The sequence below is a fragment of the Arachis ipaensis genome, chromosome B02 (assembly GCF_000816755.2).
Source record: "Arachis ipaensis cultivar K30076 chromosome B02, Araip1.1, whole genome shotgun sequence".
Classification (NCBI taxonomy): domain Eukaryota; kingdom Viridiplantae; phylum Streptophyta; class Magnoliopsida; order Fabales; family Fabaceae; genus Arachis; species Arachis ipaensis.
Window position 1 is genome coordinate 57276759 of NC_029786.2, and position 20102 is coordinate 57296860.

Below are 20102 nucleotides of genomic sequence, written 5' to 3' on the forward strand. Positions count from 1 at the left end.
GAAAAGGATACACAATCGTGGCATCATTTAAAAAGTGTAGCCTTAGGTATTATAGAAATCACTTATAAAGCGTAGCCGTAGGTTTATATCTATAGATTCGCTTTTCTTATCAAAGAAGATGCTTTTAAAAGGTAGCCTATTTATTAAGTTTTGGGTGCGTTTTAAAAGTGATACCTAATGTATCTAGAGCTAAATACACCCACAACACTTAGTAATTTTTTTCTCCTTCACTAACACTTAGCCAAATCATCAGAGAACATAACACTCACCCTTCTTCCCTTGTTCCCCACTCATCACCCCCAAATCCCTGGTTCGCCGTCACTCATCTTCACGGCGTCACCACTCACCACTCCAGAACCGTCACTCCTCTTCCCCGCTTACCACTCACCACTCCAGAGCCGTCGCTCCTCTTCCCTTTTTCCACTTCGCCATCAGCATTTCTTCCTCTCTCCGGCGAACAAGCTTTTTCCACTGCAATCATCTCCTCAAGATTCAGATTCCCTTCTTCTCTTGCATCAATTTCTCGTTCCACGCTATCATCTCCTCTCTCCCCGCTTTTCTGATACTCATTCAATTTTTCATCATCTCATTCTTCTCGCCATCATATCGTGGTCAAAGCCACCGACGACTCTTCCAACCTATCCGGTGATGATCCTTTTCGATCTTTCCCGTGGTTCCAATTCGACTCTTGTAATCTTTCCTTCTTTTTCCTGAAATTTCATTCAAGTAGCTGGATTTTCCTTTCATTGATTGTTGTAATTGAATTTCATTTCAATTGCAGAATTTGATTTTGCAGCGCTAGTTGTGATTGTGCAAGTTGTGAAACATATTTTTGTATATATAATATTCAAATGTGTGTGCTTTTTAAGAATATTTGAGCTGAAATCTTGAAAATTAAAATTAGTTTTTGTTGAAATGAAATGGTGGAGCTTTTGCTTCTTCTTTTCGATGTTTATGTGCTCTAAGTTATGGTTATTTTGTTTCTCCAAGGCCTAGTGATTTTGCTGCTTTAGTTGAGTTAGGTATTCTTCAAGTATAATTTGTAAACTTTCAGAGGATTTTTAGGTTATTGAAGGGTGCAGTGCTTTTTGGATTCATGGCATTTGGTACTTTTTAAGTTTTAATTGATCAATAACTGAGATTGCCTTCATCAGAGTCTGCATTTTGGAAAATGATATACTACTCTTTTATGCTTATGAGATTTATTTGCTAAGTAAAAAAAAAAAGAAAAAGCGGCCCAGTTCACAAGCATCCCGCGTTCACGCAGGGTCCCGAGAAGGGCCGCACCCAACGGGTGTAATTTATTTGCTAAGTACTATATTGCTAATTTGTTTCAATGATTTCTCAGAAATTCAATGAGTTCATGAGGATAGAATTACATTGTTCACCGTTGATGGACTGGTGCAGATTGGAGGCTCCATCACCCCTCGCCATGTTAGCTCTTCAGATGTATGATTTTATTATGCAATTTCATTAATTTTTTCTATAATAATTTATTTAGGTAAAAAAGGTGACCCTGTCAGTGCCGTTTCGGTTCTGTTAACCATGCTTGTTGGTGTTGGGGTTTAAACTTTTTAGGATTTATCTTGGCTTTAAAGAGAGAAGACCTAATACAAAATTTACGAAATTGCTTAGGAGTTATTTGATTTGGTTATGACTTATGAAAGCACTTTGTTGTTGAATAGTGATGACAAGTCATCTTAGCCTAGTTTCACTAACCTTTTTCTTTTGTTTTCAATTGAATTATGCACTTTCTTGAGCCATAAGCAAGCCAATTGGGTAGATTTTCATGTTTCCTTTGATTTAATCAACCATGTATGAATTCATGCTATTTCATGAGGTTTTATGTTATAATTGTCACATATTATGAAAGAATGAATATCTCATGATTTTGAGCATAGCTTTGATGTGTTTGGTTGATTAATGATAGGTGAAGAAAGCTTGGAGAAAGGTTGAAGCAAGAAGGAATGGTTAGGAGGAAGAGAGGACAAAAAGTTTGAGCAAAAGTTTGCCTCAAACTTTAGCTCAAACTTTTGGATTAATTGCAAATGAACCAGGAAGCAAAAAGCTGGAGTTTTGGCTAACGTTGGCGCCATGAGTATGCAAGGGGAGGCCAACGTTGGAGCAAAAGTTAGACCCCTAACTTTTGCGCCAACGTTGGTATCAGCAAGGAGGGGTGGCTGATGTAAAAAGTTGGAGTAAAAGTTAGCCTCCAACTTTTACTCCAACTTTTACTCAAACTTTCATGATTCCAACCCGGTTCAATTCAGTTCTTCTCCAAACTCCAAGAGCAATCAACCAAGGCCTCTATCAACCCAATTTCATCAAGAGCAAAGGCCCAATTGAAGGCTTGAAGACCATTTGAAGAAAGTGTATAAATAGCATAGGATTTAAGTTTTTCGTAGAGCTTCCCTTTTTAGTTTTCATATAGAGCTTTCTTTTCGGTTTGATTAGTGCACTTAGTAGAGAGCTCATTTTACATTCTAGCATTGTTGTTTTAATTCAAGAGAATTGGGGAGGAGAATTGATCTCTCTTCTTCCTTATTCTTGCCCAGCACTCTTTAATTTTCTTGCTTCGGATCTTTGGTGGAGAATTGAAGAACTTCTGTTTCAATCTCACCTTGGGATCTTGTTTAATTCTCTGCTTAATTAAATCTCAGTTTCAGTTAATTGCTTCTTCATCTACTTTCTTTGCAATTTACATTTCCTTTCCAATTGTTCTTGTTGGATCTAGGAAGGCATTGAGATCTAGACTTGGTTATCTAGTCTCTTGGGTCCTGAGATCTAAATTCCAATTTTACATCCTCTGTTTAATGCTTTTCATGCTCATTTACAATTCTGTTTTTAGATCTGGTTCAATCCAAGTTATTTTCTACTCCTCTGCTTGTTGAATTTTACTTTCCCTTGTTTAATTTCTGCAAATCCAATTTCCAATTCCCTTTACAATTCAAGCCATTTACATTTCTTGCACTTTAAGATTCTGCAATTTACATTTCTTGTGTTCTAAGTTTCTGCCATTTAATTTCTTATTCTTTAAGATTCAGCACTTTAAATTTCAGTTCTCTTTAATTTCATGCAATTTACCCATTCCCTTTACTTCCCATGTAATTTAATGTCTGCAAATCACAATTCACTCAACCAAATCTTGATTCGCTTGACTAAATCAACCACTAAACTAAAATTGCTCAATCCTTCAATCCCTGTGGGATCGACCTCACTCCCGTGAGTTATTATTACTTGATGCGACCCGGTGCACTTGCTAGTGAGTTTTGTGTCGGATCGTTTTCCGCACATCAAGTTTTTGGTGCCGTTGCCGGGGATTGATTAGATTGACAATGATTAAGTGAAGTGGCAGAACAAAAGAAAACAAAAAGAAACAAAGCTGGACACCAATAGCTTGAACCTTAGAATATATATCTGTGGTGTCTTTGTATTAGGATCTGCTTGGATTATTAAGCTCTTTGGAGTGCATCAACACTTGATGACTTGGGTTAACTAACCCGGGATCATCAGCTGAAAGTCCACTATCAAGAGCAACCTAACTACAAGGCATTTAGTAGCCTAAAGAGGTGCTGGGCATCAATGTTCTAAGAAGGAATGTAAGCCAAGTGTCTATAGTGAATAATGTGTCAAGTATAAAGAAAAGGAAATGAACTTGCTACACATGTTCTGCAAATCACAATTCACTCAACCAAATCTTGATTCGCTTGACTAAATCAACCACTAAACTAAAATTGCTCAATCCTTCAATCCCTGTGGGATCGACCTCACTCCTGTGAGTTATTATTACTTGATGCGACCCGGTGCACTTGCCGGTGAGTTTTGTGTCGGATCGTTTTCCGCACATCAAATAGCTTAATATAAACTGGTTTTCTTTTGTGGTATAGGTAGTACCGAAGACTATTGGAAAAGATAGGATGCTGCTCAAGTAATGGCTCAGGTTGAGGACTTGTGTTTTCTTCACTTTGCATCGATCTGTAGAATTTTTCTTCTACAAAATTCCTCAGCTGATTAAGAATATATAGTTATTTTGTTTACTGACATGATGGTGTTTGTGTTGTTGTAGTTAGTATGGGAAGGACTTGGACTCGGAGGAGGGACAGATGTCCGAAACTGGGGCAGGTAGAATGATAAAACCGATTGTGCTCTTTTGTGTCTAATGAATTTTTATATGAACTGCTTCTTTCCTTGTTTTGCAGCCTGGTTTATCTTCACATTCTCATGCCACCATTAATAGAGAAATGGTAGCAACTTTCAAATTCAGACAAATATCTCTTTCCTCTCTTGGAATGCTATACATCTATAGCACATGTATGCACCCCACTTTTTCTTATGTTTTATCTGTTAGGAGATGTCTTATCTTGTCTATGATGTTATGTATTTTGAAAGCATTTATTCATCTTAGTTGGTGCTATTTATGTTGATAATAAGCACCATTATTACACCTTTTCTTTTTCTATACAAGGTTCTACTACAGTCAACTCAATGATATGGTTTCTGCTGCATTTTATAATGATTTATTTCTCATACTGAAAGTTAAGCCAAGCAGCTGGTATGTGTAATTCTGGTATTAGTTTAGGGTTCAGCGGAGTGGTTGTATTTTTTCAATTATTTTACTAATGTACTATGTTATTTATACGGAAAATTTCTAAGGTTAAAGAGGCTATTTCAATAGCAAATAATGCATGCTGGGCTATTGGAGAACTTGCAGTTAAGGTATGTTAATGTTATGTGCTACACTCTGATTAAATTTTGTAGAATTGTATTGTGGCTGGAATCTAATTGGCTTAGTCAGAGTTATGTGCATAATGTAATTTTAAACTGTTAGTTTCAAAAGCCAATTAAGACAAATGGTTCTGCTCTTTGTGATTGCTATTTGGCTGTTATCTTTTAATTTTCCACTTATGTATTTTTGTCTTATGAAATTTTTTTTGTCTAAAACAACACTTGTTGGAACAATTGACAATAAATGTATGAATTTAACTAAATTTAACTAAATGTACCCACCGTATATTCACTTGTTGGCACAATTGACAATAAATGTATAAATTTAACTAAATTTCATAAACAGAAAGTTTAACTTGTTTCTTAAAAATACTTATTTGTAAATGTTTTACTATTCTATTCTATTTGTGTTTTGAGGGAACTTTTTTAAGTTGGGATTGGGATTTTGGAGTGTGGACGGGAATTTCCAAAGGAGGAAAAGAAAAGGCTGAAAAAGCAAAACCTTAGCTTATGAGCATGTGAGGGAGAGGACGACTTTCTCACTTGATAACTCAAAACCGATCATATAATCTTAATCATGAATCACACAACATGGCACTTGGCAAAGAGATGCTCATTCACCACACCCGTGACACCTTTTCTTGTTTTTCTTGTTTATTGCTTCTGTCCCACGAATGGTTTCTGATTCATTCAAATATGTATTACATAAGGATAACCAAGAAAAAAAGGGAATTTCACTTACCAGGAAAAAAAAGATAGAATTAAAGCTCAATCTATTAATTCTGGAAGAAAGCTCACTTGATTTAATGCTTGTTGCTTCTTTCCCTCAGATTATGTTATGCTAGTGTATAAGAGAGAATATTACTTTCTCAAAGTATGACAAATTAATTGGCAATGCTTGACTTTTTTGCAGATGAACATCACGAGATTTCTGAGCACAAGGAATGTGCAGCAGCTGTGATTTTTGTATGTAGAAGTAGAACCCACTACACTAGCCACTAATATCGGGTTGCCAAGAAGCTCTAAAGAATAATCATCATTAGGAATGTGCCTTAATAATACTATTATGAAAATCTCACTTCCTATTACTAATTAGTCACAGGTACAGTATAGTACTTAATTACTTATTTCACATTTCCAATGGATATATATGTGTGTATATATTAATGTAAAGTTGAACGTACATATTAGGAGGTTAATAAAAAGAGTAGTAGGTTTGGTAAGCTTTCACTGCTATATCTTTATGCCTTTTAGGATGGCTGTGAATGCTATAAACAATGCTTGTAAGAGATATTGGCATTTGGGATTTGATGAGTTATAGGTTATTCTTTTATTGATGGGGTGATTCTTTTGTTGTTGCCTGTCAAAGTTGCTGCCTTTAGGCTTTATAAGTTAAAAAAGGATTCACTTGGTTGCTGAAATTGATTACAGATTTGAGTTATCTTCTGTGGTCACCACATTTTAAAGCAACAGCTCAAAGAGAAAGCGACAACTTTAAAAGATGAACTTGGAGACATGAAGACCAAACAGTAGCAACAAGAGGAAGAGGAAGAGATTCATGGATTGTGGAGTATGGTTTAGTTATTAGAAGATACTTATGTATGATATAGTATTTTAGTTTTTCGTAGAGTATTAGTAGTAAATTCTAAGTGGTCTCTTGCTTATTTTGATATGACTATGCTTAATTTAGTGTGAGATGTATGAATATTCAAAATTAATTTCATTTCAATACTTTTGGTTCATTATAAATATATTTTGTTTACAGATAATTTTTATTATTTAAATAAATTATTTAGTATAATTTTATATTTATATTTATTTTATTAGAACTTAAAGTTTGAATCTTTCTTAACAAGTAAGTAACAAACTTGAAATTTTTGAATCAAAACATTAATTGTTGATGATATTTTCGAAAATATGATATAAAATTAAGAAATAGATTTTTGAAAAATATTTTTAAAATTTTCGAAAATAAATAAGAAAAGTGAAAAAGATATGATTTTTGAAAAAGATTTTGAAAAAGATAAGATTTTTAAATTGAAAATTTGATTTGACTCATAAGAAACAACTAAATTTTAAAAAATTTTGAATAAGTCAACTCAAATTTTCGAATTTATGAGAAGAAAAAGGGGAAGATATTTTTTTTTATTTTTGAATTTTTAATGATGAAAGAGAAAAACATCAAAAAGACTCGATGCATGAAAATTTTGGATCAAAACATGTGATGCATGCAAGAACACTATGAATGTCGAGATGAACACCAAGAACACTTTGAATGTCAAGTTGAACATCAAGACTTATTTTTGAAAATTTTTTTTTATGAAAGAAAAAATGCAAGACACCAAACTTAAAGATTTTTAATTTTTAGACACTAAGAATTCAAGAATGCATATGAAAAACAAGAAAAGACACAAAACAAGAAAATATGAAGATCAAACAAGAAGACTTACCAAGAAGAACTTGAAGATCATGAAGAACACTATGAATGCATGAGTTTTCGAAAAATGCAAAATTTTTTTTTTAGAAAAAAAAATGCAATTGACACCAAACTTAAAAATTGACTCAAGACTCAAAGAAGAAACACAAAATATTTTTTGAATTTTTGATTTTATGATTTTTTTGTATTTTCTTTTAAATTTTTTTTTGAAAAACATATAGGAAAAAGAAAATAAGAAATTCAAAATTTTTAATAAGAATCCCAGGAATGTTTCAATGTTGGCCTAAAGCTACAATCCAAGGGTTGGGCATGGCTTAATAGCCAGCCAGCTTTAGGATATAAATCAGGCATGCAACAGCTGATATTCCAATTAACTTGCCTCTATGCTGATAGTTGGAAGCCACAGTCCAAAAGAATTAGACATGGCTTTACAGCCAGCCAGGCTTCAACATGCTTCATGAAACACTAGAATTCATTCTTAAAAATTTAGAATAATTTTCGAAAACAGATGAGAAATTTTTGAAAGATTTTTGAAAATTTTTTGAAAATAAAACAAAAAGAAAATTACCTAATCTGAGCAACAAGATGAACCGTCAGTTGTCCAAACTCGAACAATCCCCGGCAACGGCGCCAAAAACTTGGTGCACGAAATTGTGATCCCTGGTAATGGCTCCAAAGACTTGGTGCTCTAATCTTAATTCATAATTTGTCACAACTTCGATACAACTAACCAGCAAGTGCACTGCGTCGTCCAAGTAATAAAACCTTACGTGAGTAAGGGTCGATCCCACGGAGATTGTTGGTATGAAGCAAGCTATGGTCATCTTGCAAATCTCAGTCAGGCGGATATTGAATGGTTATAGAGTTTTCGAATAATAATAGTAAATAAAACATAAAATAGGATAGGGATACTTATGTAATTCATTGGTGAGAAATTCAGATAAGCGTATAGAGATGCTTTCGTTCTTCTGAACCTATGCTTTCCTGCTGTCTTCATCCAATCAGTCCTACTCCTTTCTATGGCAAGCTGTATGTTAGGCATCACCATTGTCAATGGCTACATCCTGTCCCCTCAGTGAAAATGGTCCAATGCGCTTTCACTGCATGGCTAATCATCTGTCGGTTCTCGATCATACTGGAATAGGATCCATTGATCCTTTTGCGTCTGTCACTACGCCCAGCACTCGCGAGTTTGAAGCTCGTCACAGCCATCCCTTCCCAGATCCTACTCGGAATACCACAGACAAGGTTTAGACTTTCTGGATCTCAGGAATGGCCATCCATGGGTTCTAACTTATACCACGAAGATTCTGATTAAGGAATCCAAGAGATACTCATTCAATCTAAGGTAGAACGGAAGTGGTTGTCAGGCACGTGTTCATAGGGAATGATGATGACTATCACGATCATCACATTCATGTTGAAGTGCGAATGGATATCTTAGAAGTGGAATAAGTTGAATTGAATAGAAAAACAGTAGTACTTTGTATTAATTCATGAGGAACAGCAGAGCTCTACACCTTAATCTATGGTGTGTAGAAACTCTACCGTTGAAAATACATAAGTGATGAAGGTTCAGGCATGGCCGAATGGCCAGCCCCCAAACGTGATCAAAGGATCAAAAGATAATCCGAAGATGTAAATCCAATAGTAAAAAGTCCTATTTATACTAGACTAGCTACTAGGGTTTACAGAAGTAAGTAATTGATGCAGAAATTCACTTCCGGGGCCCACTTGGTGTGTGCTTGGGCTGAGCTTGAAGTTTACACGTGCAGAGGCTTCTTTTGGAGTTGAACGCCAAGTTGTAACGTGTTTTTGGCGTTCAACTCTGGTTTGTGACGTGTTTCTGGCGTTTAACTCCAGACTGCAGCGTAGAACTAGCGTTCAACGCCCTTTTGCATCGTCTACACTTGGGTAAAGTATGGACTATTATATATTGCTGGAAAGCCCTGGATGTATACTTTCCAATGCCATTGAGAGCGTGCCATTTGGAGTTCTGTAGCTCAGAAAATCCACTTTGAGTGCAGGGAGGTCAGAATCCAATAACATCAGCAGTCCTTCTTCAACCTCTGAATCTGATTTTTGCTCAAGTCCCTCAATTTCATCCAGAAAATACCTGAAATCACAGAAAAATACACAAACTCATAGTAAAGTCCAGAAATGTGAATTTAACATAAAAAATAATAAAAACATCCCTAAAAGTAACTAGAACCTACTAAAAACATACTAAAAACAATGCCAAAAAGCGTATAAATTATCCGCTCATCAATCAATAACATTTCTCCTTTTTTATTATTCTTTCAAAAGCTAACAATTTTAACATTCATAAACAACAATATCAAAAATATGCACTGTTCAAGCATTCATTCAGAAAATAAAAAGTATTGCCACCACATCAAAATAATTAAACTAATTTTAAGATAAATTTCGAAATCCATGTACTTCTTATTCTTTTGCAATTAAAAACATTTTTCATTTATTTAAGAAAGGTGAAGGATTCATAGGACATTCATAGATTTAAGACATAGACACTAGACACTAATGATCATGTAATAAAGACACAAACATAGACAAAATATAAAGCATAGAAACCGAAAAATAGAAAAATAAGAACAAGAAAATTAAAGAACAGGTCCACCTTAGTGATGGCGATTAGTTCTTCCTCTTGAAGATCTTATGGAGTGCTTGAGCTCCTCTATGTATCTTCCTTGCCTTTGTTGCTCCTCTCTCATGGCCTTTTGGTCCTCTCTGATTTCATGGAGGATGATGGAGTACTCTTGGTGCTCCATTCTTATTTGCTCCATGTTGAAACTTAATTCTCCTAAAGAGGTGTTGATTTGCCCCCAATAGTTGTGTGGAGGAAAGTGCATCCCTTGAGGAATCTCAGGGATTTCTTGATGAGGAACTTCCTCATGCTTCTGTTGAGGTCCATGAGTGGGCTCTCTTGTTTGATCCATCCTCTTTTTAGTGATGGGTTAGTCCTCTTTAATGAGGATGTCTTCCTCTATGACAATTCCAGCTGAATTGCATAGATTATAGATGAGATGCGGAAAGGCTAACCTTGCCAAAGTAGAGGGCTTGTCCGCCACCTTGTAGAGTTCTAGAGGTATGATCTCATGAACTTAGCTTCTACTTCCTCTCTATTCATGATACTATGGATCATGATATCCCAGTCCACAGTAACTTCAGACCGGTTGCTAGTAGGAATGATAGAGCGTTGGATGAACTCCAACCATCCCCTAGCTACGGGTTTGAGGTCAGGCCTTCTCAATTGAACCGGCTTGCCTCTTGAGTCTCTCTTTCATTGAGCTCCTTCCACACAAATGTCCATGAGGACTTGGTCTAACATTTGATCAAAGTTGACCCTTCTAGTGAAAGGATGAGGATCTCCTTGCATTATTGGCAAGTTGAATGCCAACCTCACATTTTCCATACTGAAATCCAAGTAATTCCCCCGAACCATTGTGAGCCAATTCTTTGGGTTTAGGTTCACACTTTGATCATGGTTCTTAGTGATCCATGCATTAGCATAGAACTCTTGAACCATTAAGATTCTGACTTGTTGAATGGTTTGGTGAGAGCTGCCCAACCTCTTCTTCGAATCTCACGTCGGATCTCTGGATATTCACTATTTTTTAGCATGAAGGGGACTTCGGGAATCACCCTTTTCTTGGCCACAACTTAATAGAAGTGGTCTTGATGCACTTTTGAGATGAATCTCTCCATCTCCCATGACTCGGAGGTGGAAGCAATTGCCTTCCCTTTCCTCTTTCTAGAGGTTTCTCCGGCCTTAGGTGCCATTAATGGTTATGGAAAAATAAAAAGCAGAGCTTTTTCCACACCAAACTTAGAAGGTTTGCTCGTCCTCGAGCAAAAGAAGGAAGAAATGAGGAGAAGAAGAAGAAATTGAGGAGATGAAGGGGAGGAGTGAATTCGGCCAAGGGGGTTTAAGTGTGTAAGATGTGTGAAATTGAAGGTGGTAAGGAGGGGTATTTATAAGGTAAGAGAGAGAGGGAAGTCGTGTATGAGGGGTTGGGTTTGGGAGGGAAATGGTTTGAATTTGAATGGTGAGGTAGGTAGGGTTTTATGATGGATGGATGTGAGTGGTAAAGAGATTGTGGGGAAAAGGGTAGGATTTGATAGGTGAATGGTATTTGGGGAAGAGGTATTGATGGGATTGGTCAAGGGTATTTGGGGAAGAGTGTTATGGAGAGGTGTGAAGAGGCGAGAGAGTGAGTTGGGGTAGGTAGAGATCTTGTGGGGTCCACAGATCTTGAGGTGTCAAGGAATTCTGCTCCCTGCACCATTCTGGCATTTAAACGCCCTCTATGTGCCATTTCTGGCATTTAACGCCAACTCTGCTACCTTTTCTGGCGTTAAATGCCAGGCTGATGCCCCTTTCTGGCGTTTAACGCCCATCAGACACCCTTTTCTGGCATTAAATGCCAGTCTGTCTGCCAATTCTGGCGTTTAACACCAGCCAGACACCAGACACCTTTTTCTGGTGTTAAACGCCAGTCTGTCTGCCATTTCTGGCGTTTAACACCCAGAATGCTGCTAGACTGGGCGTTAAACACCCATTCTGCTATCCTTACTGGCGTTTAAATGCCAGTAAGCCTGTCCTCTAGGGTGTGTTATTTTTTATGCTATTTTTGATTCTGCTTTAATTCTGTAGCTGTTTTTGTGACTTCACATGACCATCAACCTAAGGAAAACATAAAATAACAATGGAAAACAAATATATAAATATAATTAAATAACATTGGGTTGCCTCCCAATAAGTGCTTCTTTAATGTCAATAGCTTGACAGTGAGCTCTTAGAGAGCTTCACAGAGACTCAGAGCTTTAATGGTGGTCTCCCAACACCAAACTTAGAAGTTGAGTGTGGGGGCTCTGTTTGACTCTGTGTTGAGAGAAGCTTTTCATGCTTCCTCTCCATGGTTACAGAAGAAGATCCTTGAGCCTTAAACACAAGGTAGTCCTCATTCAATTGAAGGACTAACTCTCCTCTGTCCACATCAATCACAGCCCTTACTGTGGCTAGGAAGGGTCTTCCAAGGATGATGGATTCATCTTCATCCTTTCCAGTGTCTAGGATTATGAAAGATGTAAAAGCCTTCAACCTTCACTAAGACATCCTCTACAAGTCCATAACTCTATTTTCTTGATTTGTCTGTGGTGCACGAAATTGTGATCTCAGACAACGGCGCCAAAAACTCTGTACGCACGTCTTAATAAATTGTTTTTCATTCACAACTTCGATACAACTAACCAGCAAGTGCACTGGGTCGTCCAAGTAATAAACCTTACGTGAGTAAGGGTCGATCCCACGGAGATTGTTGGTATGAGGAAAGCTATGGTCACCTTGTAAATCTCAGTCATGCGGATAATAATTGATTATGGAGTTTTCGAAAATAATACTAATTAAACAGAAAATAAAGATAGAAATACTTATGTAATTCATTGGTGAGAATTTCAGATAAAGGTATAGAGATGCTTTCGTCCCTCTGAACTTCTGCTTTCCTGCTGTCTTCATCCAATCGGTCCTATTCCTTTCCATGGCTGGCTTTATGTAAGGACATCACCATTGTCAATGGCTACTTTTCATCCTCTCTGGAAAATGGTCCGATGCGCTATCACTGCATGGCTAATCGTCTGGAGGCATCACCGCAGTCAATGGCTGCATCCTATCCTCTTGTGAAAATTGTCCAAATGCTCTGTCACAGCATGGCTAATCATCTGAGGTTCTCGATCATACTGGAATAGGATTCACCCTCCTTTTGCGTCTGTCACTACGCCCAGCACTCGCGAGTTTGAAGTTCGTCACAGTCATTCAATCCCTGAATCCTACTCGGAATACCACAGACAAGGTTTAGACTTTCCGGATTCTCATGAATGCCGCCATCAATCTAGCTTATACCACGAAGATTCTGATTAAGAGATCCAAGAGATAATCATCCAATCTAAGGTGGGACGGAAGTGGTTATCAGGCACGCATTCGTGGGGGAATGATGATGATTGTCAGGTTCATCACATTCATGTTGAAGTGCGAATGAATATCTTAGAAGCAGAATAAGTTGAGTTGAATAGAAAAACAGTAGTACTTTGCATTAATTCATGAGGCACAGCAGAGCTCCACACCTTAATCTATGGAGTGTAGAAACTCTACCGTTTGAAAATACATAAGTGAGAGGTCCAGGCATGGCCGAATGGCCAGCCCCCATGATCTAAGAACCAGATGTCCCAAGATGTCTAATACAATAGCAAAAGGTCCTATTTATAATAAACTAGCTACTAGGGTTTACAGAAGTAAGTAATTGATGCATAAATCTACTTCCGGGGCCCACTTGGTGTGTGCTTGGGCTGAGCTTGAATGTTACACGTGCAGAGGCTCTTTCTGGAGTTGAACGCCAGGTTGTAACGTGTTTCTGGCGTTCAACTCTGGTTTGTGACGTGTTTGTGGCGTTTAACTCCAGACAGTAGCGTAGAACTGGCATTCAACACCCTTTTATGTCGTCTAAACTCAGCCAAAGTATGGACTATTATATATTGCTCGAAAGCCCTGGATGTCTACTTTCCAACGCAATTAGAAGCGCGCAATTTTGAGTTCTGTAGCTCCAGAAAATCCACTTTGAGTGCAAAAAGGTCAGAATTCAACAGCATCAGCAGTCCTCCTTCAACATCTGAATCTGATTTTTGCTCAAGTCCCTCAATTTCTGCCAGAAAATACCTGAAATCACAGAAAAACATACAAACTCATAGTAAAGTCTAGAAATATGAATTTAACATAAAAACTAATAAAAACATCCCTAAAAGTAACTAGATCCTACTAAAAACATACTAAAAACAATGCCAAAAAGCGTATAAATTATCCGCTCATCAGTCTGCCATCTCTAGTGAGATTCTTGCAGCTTGTACCTCAAAGATCCCTAGTTTCTCCATTACAGAGAGTGGCATGAGGTTTATACCTGACCCCAGGTCACATAGAGCCTTCTTAAAGGTCAAGGTCATGGTGCCTATGGTACAGGGTATTAAGAATTTTCCGGGATCCGGTTTCTTCTGAGGTAATTTCAGTTGAACCAAGGCATTCAGTTCTTTGATGAGCAATGGAGGTTCATCCTCCCAAGTCTTATTACCAAATAACTTGGCATTCCACTTTATGATTGCTCCTAGATATTGAGCAACTTGCTCTTCAATAATATCTTCATCCTCTTCAGAGGAAGAATACTCATCAGAGCTCATGAATGGCAACAGTAAGTTAAGTGGAATCTCTATGGTCTCTATATGAGCCTCAGATTTCTTTGGTTCCTCATTAGGGAACTCCTTAGTGGTCAGTGGACATCCATTGAGGTCTTCCTCACTGGAAATCACTACCTCTTCCTCCTCTATAGTTTCGGCCATGTTGGGTATATTGATGGCCTTGCATTCTCTCTTTGGATTCTCTTCTGTATTGTTTGGTAGAGTATTAGGAGGGATTTCAGTAACTTTTTTACTCAGCTGACCCACTTGTGCCTCCAAATTTCTTATAGAGGACCTTGTTTTAGTCATAAAACTGAGAGTGGTCTTAGATAGATCAGAGACTATGGTTGCTAAGTCAGAGAGGCTCTACTTAGAATTCTCTGTTTGTTGCTCAGAAGATGATGGAAAAGGCTTGCTATTGCCAAACCTATTTCTCCCACCATTATTATTATTGAAGCCTTGATTAGGCTTCTGTTGATCCTTCCATGAGAAATTAGGATGATTCTTCCATGAAGGATTATAGGTATTTCCATAGGATTCTCCCATGTAATTCACCTCTTCCATTCCAGGATTCTCAGGGTCATAAGCTTCTCCTTCAGATGAAGCTTCTTTAGTAATGCTGGATGCAGCTTGTATTCCAGTCAGATTTTGAGAAATCATATTGATTTACTTAGTCAATATTTTATTCTGAGCCAATATGGCATTCAGAGTATCAATCTCAAGAACTCCTTTCTTTTGAGTCATCCCATTATTCACAGGATTTCTTTAAGAAGTATACATGAATTGGTTATTTGCAACCATTTCAATGAGTTCCTGGGCTTCTGTAGGCGTCTTCTTCAAATGAAGAGATCCACCAGCAGAGTGATCCAAGGACATCTTGGATAATTCAGACAGACCATCATAGAATATACATAGGATGCTCCATTCTGAAAGCATGTCAGAAGGACACCTTCTGATCAATTGCTTGTATCTTTCCCAAGCTTCATAGAGGGATTCACCTTCCTTCTGTCTGAAGGTATGGACTTCCACTCTAAGCTTGCTCAACTTTTGAGGCGGAAAGAATTTGGCCAAGAAAGCATTGACCAACTTTTCTCAAGAGTTCAGGCTTTCTTTAGGTTGAGTCCAACCATATCCTAGCTCTGTCTCTTACAACAAAGGAGAAAAGTATAAGCCTGTAGACCTTAGGATTAACCCCATTGGTCTTAACAGTGTCACAGATTTGCAAGAATTCAGCTAAGAACTGATGAGGATCTTCCAATAGGAGTCCATGAAACTTGTAATTCTGCTGCATTAGAGAAACTAATTGAGGCTTAAGCTCAAAGTTGTTTGCTCCAATTGCAGGAATTGAGATGCTTCTTCCATAGAAGTCAGAAGTTGGTATAGTAAAGTCACCAAGCATCTTCCTTGCATCTCCACCATTGTTGTTATTTTTGGCTGTCATGTCTTCTTCTTTTTCGAAAATTTCTGTAAGGTCCTCTCCGGAGTGTTGTGCTTTAGCTTCTCTTAGCTTTTCTCTTCAGAGTCCTTTCAGGTTCAGGATCAGCTTCAACAAGAATGTCCTTATCCCTGTTTTTGCTCATATGAAAAAGAAGAGAATAGAAAAGAAGAGGAATCCTCTATGTCACAGTATAGAGATTCCTTTATGTAAGTAGAAGAATGGAAGAATAGAAGAATGAGGTAGAGAGGGAATAAGAAAAATTCGAACACAGAGAGAGGGAGAGGGTTCAAATTTTAAGAAGAGGGATGTCAGTGAATAAATAAAAGAAATAGAAAGAGATGAGAGAGAAGAAGTATTCGAAAATTAAAATAAAATAAAAATATTTTTATTTTTATTTTAATTATTAGTTAGAATTCGAAATTAAGAAAAGGAATAAAAGTAATTTGAAAAATAAATAAATTAATTAATTAAAAAGATTTTTGAAAAAGTTGTTAGTTGGTTTTCGAAAATTAGAGAGAAAGAAAATTAATTGAAAAAGATTTGAAAATCAATTTTGAAAAGATAAGAAATTAGAAAAGGATTTTGAAATTAAATTTTGAAAAAGATATGATTGAAATTCATTTTGAAAAAGATTTGAAAAGGAAATTAAAAAGATTTGATTTTTGAAAATTAAAGTTGATGACTTGACTAACAAGAAACTAAAAGATATGATTCTAGAATCTAAAGATTGAACTTTTCTTAATAGGCAAGTAACAACTTGAAATTTTTGAATCAAAACATTAAATGTTAGCAATAATTTCGAAAATATGAAATAAAATAAGAAAAAGATTTTGAAAATTAATTTTGAAGAATTTTCGAAAAAACATGAAGGAAAAATGAAAAAGATTTGATTTTGAAAAAGATTTGAAAATATAGAATTTTTAATTTGAAATTTTGACTTGACTAACAAGAAACAACTAAAATTTAAAACTTTTGACTAAATCAACCCAAAATTTCGAAATTTATGAGTAAAATAAGGGAAAGATCTTATTTTTTATTTTTGAATTTTTAATGAGGAGAGAGAAAAACAACAAAATGACACAAGGCATAAAAATTTAAGATCAAAGCAAAAAATGCATGCAAGAACACTTTGAAGGTCAAGATGAACACCAAGAACACTTTGAAGATCAAGATGAACATCAAGAACATATTTTTGAAAATTTTTAAGAAAAGAAAGACATGCAAGACACCAAACTTAGAAATTTTTAATGTTTAGACACTATGAATTCGAAAATGCCTATGAAAAACAAGAAAAGATACAAAACAAGAAAATGTAAAGATCAAACAAAGAAAATCATCAAGAATAACTTGAAGATCATGAAGAACACCATGCATGAATTTTCGAAAATTTAAGAAAATTAAAAAGATGCAATTGGCACCAAACTTAAAATTTGACACTAGACTCAAACAAGAAACATAAAATTTTTGGTTTTTATGGTTTTATTAAATTTTTTTGTATATTTTTCGAAAATTATTTTAGAAGAAGAATTCAAATAAATTCAAAATTTTTAATAAGAATTCCAGGATTCATGCAGTGTTAGTCTAAAGCTCCGGTACAACAGATTTAGACATGGCCAATGGCGAGCCAAGCTTCAGCATAGAATTTTAAATGAGAATCCAAAGGCTCATGCAATGTTATTCTAAAGCTCCGGTCCAAAAGAATTAGACATGGCCAAATGGCCAGCCAAGCTTTAACATAACACATACAAGCATGTCCTCTCTACAATGGAAAGTGGAAACCTCAGTCCAAAAGATTAGACATGGTTTAACAGCCAGCCAGGTTCCAACATATCTCATGAAGTTCTAGAATTTATTCTTAAAAATTATGAAGAACACATTTTTTTATTTGAATTTTTGAAAACTAAATATATTATTATTATTATTATTATTATTATTATTATTATTATTATTATTATTATTATTATTATTATTATTATTATTATTATTATTATTATTATTATTATTATTATTATTATTATTATTATTTTTCGAAAATAAAAATAAAAAGCTTAAAGATAAAATAAAATTACCCAATCTATGCAACAAGATGAACCGTCAGTTGTCCAAACTCGAACAATCCCCGGCAACGGCGTGATGAGCGGATAATTTATACACTTTTTGGCATTGTTTTTACACAGTTTTCAGTATAATTTAGTTAGTTTTTAGTATATTTTTATTAGTTTTTAAATAAAAATCATATTTCTGGAATTTACTATGAGTTTGTGTGTTATTCTGTGATTTCAGGTATTTTCTGGCTGAAATTGAGGGACTTTAGCAAAAATCAGATTCAGAGGTTGAAGAAGGACTGCAGATGCTGTTGGATTCTGACCTCCCTGCACTCAAAGTGGATTTTCTGGAGCTACAGAACTCCAAATGGCGCGCTCTCAATTGCGTTGGAAAGTATACATCCAGAGCTTTTCAGTAATATATAATAGTCCATACTTTGCCCAATTTTAGACGATGCAAACTGGCGTTGTACGCCAGTTCCATGTTGCATTCTCGAGTTAAACGCCAGAAAGAGGTTGCAAAGTGGAGTTAAACGCCAGAAACAAGTTATAAATTGGCGTTCAACTCCAAGAAAGACCTCTCCACGTGAAAGCTTCAATGCTCAGTCCAAGCACACACCAAGTGGGACCCAGAAGTGGATTTCTGCATCATTTACTTATTTCTGTAAACCTTAGTAACTAGTTTAGTATAAATAGAACTTTTTACTATTGTCTTTACATCTTTGGATTATCTTTTGATCCTTTGATCACGTTTTGGGGGCTGGCTATTCGGCCATTCCTGGACCTTATCACTTATGTATTTTCAACGGTAGAGTTTCTACACTCCATAGATTAAGGTGTGGAGCTCTGCTGTTCCTCATGAATTAATACAAAGTGCTACTGTTTTTCTATTCAATTCAAGCTTATTCCTATTCTAAGATATCCATTCGCACCCAAGAACATGATGAATGTGATGATTATGTGACGCTCATCATCATTCTCACCTATGAACGCGTGCCTGACAAACACTTCTATTCTACATGCAAACAAGCTAGAATGAGTATCTCTTAGATATCTAATACAGAGGACCGAGTTTGAGATATTAGAATCTTCGTGGTATAAGTTAGAACCCGTGGATGGCCATTCTTGAGATCCGGAAAGTCTAAACCTTGTCTGTGATATTCCAAGTAGGATCTGGGAAGGGATGGCTGTGACGAGCTTCAAACTCGCGAGTGCTGGGTGATGAGCGGATATTTTATACGCTTTTTGGGGATAATTTCATATAGTTTAGAGTATGTTTTAGTTAGTTTTTAGTCTATTCCTAGTAGTTTTTAGGAAAAATTCATATTTTTGGACTTTACTATGAGTTGTGTGTTTTTCTGTAATTTCAGGTATTTTTCTGGCTGAAATTGAAGGAGCTGAGCAAAAATCTGATTCAGGCTGAAAAAGGACTGTTGATGCTGTTGGATTCTGACCTCCCTGCACTCAAAGTGGATTTTCTGGAGCTACAGAACTCGAAATGGCGTGCTTCCAATTGCGTTGGAAAGTAGACATCCAGGGCTTTCCAGCAATATATAATAGTCCATATTTTGCACAAGGATGGATGACGTAAACTGGCGTTCAACGCCAGTTCTCTGCCCAATTCTGGTGTTCAGCGCCAGAAAAGGATAAAAAACTGGAGTTGAACGCCCAAACTGGCATAAAAACTGGCGTTCAACTCCACAAATGGCCTCTGCACGTGGATTGCTTAAAGTCTCAGCCCCAGCACACACCAAGTGGGCCCCAGCACACTAAGTGGGCCCCAGAAGTGGATCTCTGCATCATCCATCATAGTCCACTCATATTTTGTAACCCTAGGCTACTAGTTTAGTATTAAAACAACTTTTAGAGACTTATTTTGTATCTCATGACATTTCAGATCTAAACTTTGTATTCTCTGACGGCATGAGTCTCTAAACCCCATTGTTGGGGGTGAGGAGCTCTGTTGTGTCTTGATGAATTAATGCAAGTATTTCTGTTTTCCATTCAAACACGCTTGTTCCTATCTAAGATGTTCATTCACGCTTAACTGTGATGAAGGTGATGATCTGTGACATTCATTACCTTCCTCAAACCATGAACGTGTGCCTGACAACCACTTCCGTTCTATATCCGATTGAATGAGTATCTCTTAGATTCTTTAATCAGAATCTCCGTGGTATAAGCTAGAACTAATGGCAGCATTCATGAGAATCCGGAA

At 36.4% G+C, this 20102-nt stretch overlaps 2 long non-coding RNA genes across 2 annotated transcripts; both read left to right on the plus strand.

The window, feature by feature from the left end:
* On the plus strand, positions 470–4212 carry LOC107628340. The gene is made up of 5 exons (XR_001617723.2): positions 470–690; positions 1349–1449; positions 3888–3940; positions 4067–4122; positions 4200–4212. It is a non-coding gene; the product is annotated as an uncharacterized LOC107628340 (long non-coding RNA).
* On the plus strand, positions 4655–6206 carry LOC107628341. The gene is made up of 3 exons (XR_001617724.2): positions 4655–4716; positions 5639–5827; positions 6157–6206. It is a non-coding gene; the product is annotated as an uncharacterized LOC107628341 (long non-coding RNA).